General features: G+C 51.6%; 1 pseudogene; it reads right to left on the bottom strand.

The window, feature by feature from the left end:
* Positions 1-96: 96 nt before the first annotated feature.
* LOC112966704 lies at positions 97-1,026 on the bottom strand (annotated as a pseudogene).
* Positions 1,027-1,332: the final 306 nt, after the last annotated feature.

Genomic DNA, 1,332 nt, shown 5'->3' with positions numbered 1-1,332 from the left:
AATGTAACAGAGGAAAGTAAAGAAAGAAAGAAATGAACAACAGCTAGCCTTGATGCCAGCTACCCTGGGAAGGAGGAGTAGATGCACACGGGACAGTTACTGGTGCTGACATTGTACCCGCTGAACCAGTTTTCTCAGCGCATCCTTGAGCTCCTTGTTCCTCAWGCTGTAGATGAGGGGGTTCACTGCTGGAGGCACCACCGCGTACAGAACAGCCACCACCAGATCCAGAACTGGGGAGGAGATGGAGGGAGGCTTCAGATAGGCAAACATGACAGTGCTGACAAACAGGGAGACCACAGCCAGGTGAGGGAGGCACGTGGAAAAGGCTTAGTGCCGTCCCTGCTCAGAGGGCATCCTCAGCACAGCAGTGAAGATCTGCACATAGGACAGCACAATGAAAATGAAACACCCAAAGGCTAAAGCAAAACTAACCAAAATAACCCCAACTTCCCTAAGGTAGGAGTCTGAGCAGGACAGCTTGAGGAGCTGGGCGATTTCACAGAAGAACTGCTCTAGGACATTACCCTGGCAGAGTGGTATTGAAAATGTATTAGCAGTGTGCAGGAGAGCATAGAGAAAACCACTGGCCCAGGCAGCTGCCGCCATTTTGACACAAGCTCTTCTGCCCATGAGGGTCCCGTAGTGCAGGGGTCTGCAGATGGCAGCAAAGTGGTCGTAGGCCATGACAGTGAGAAGAGAATATTCTGCAGACAACAAGAAGAGAGGCAGAAAGACCTGGGCAGCACATCCCGAGTATGAAATGGCCCTGGTGTCCCTCAGGGAACTGGCCATGGATTTGGGGACAGTGACGGAGATGGAGCCAAGATCGAGGAAGGAGAGGCTGAGGAGGAAGAAGTACGTGGGGGTGTGCAGATGGTAGTCGCAGGCTGTGATGATGAGGCTGTTGCCCAGGAGGGCAGCCAGGTAGACGCCCAGGAAGAACACAAAGTGCAAGAGCTGCAGCTCCCGTGTGTCTGTGAATGTCTCAAGAAGGAACTCGGTGGGGGAGCTGCTGTTGGACATTATGCTCTCTTGGGGCATGGGGGACTATCCAAAGAAGAAACAACACTGAGAAATAAGTAGAGATTTTTCAAGCAAAAAAAACGCAAAATGTTTCAGTTCTCATACCATCCCCCACAATGCCTCTCTCTTTACTGAGAGGATCTTTGTGCAACTCCCTTGCTCGAGCTCCACTATGCACTGGCCAAGCGTGCTGTGAGGAGCAGGGACCTCTGCCTATGGGCTTCAGAGGAATTAGTCCTGTTGCACAGTAGTGGGAATGCGGCATGGGGGTGACTAGATCTGACATTCACAATTTCTGTTGAATGA

This window comes from Apteryx rowi, unplaced genomic scaffold, assembly GCF_003343035.1.
Source record: "Apteryx rowi isolate R43461 unplaced genomic scaffold, aptRow1 scaffold_2533, whole genome shotgun sequence".
NCBI lineage: Eukaryota > Metazoa > Chordata > Aves > Apterygiformes > Apterygidae > Apteryx > Apteryx rowi.
This window is presented reverse-complemented; position numbering and strand designations above follow the sequence as displayed.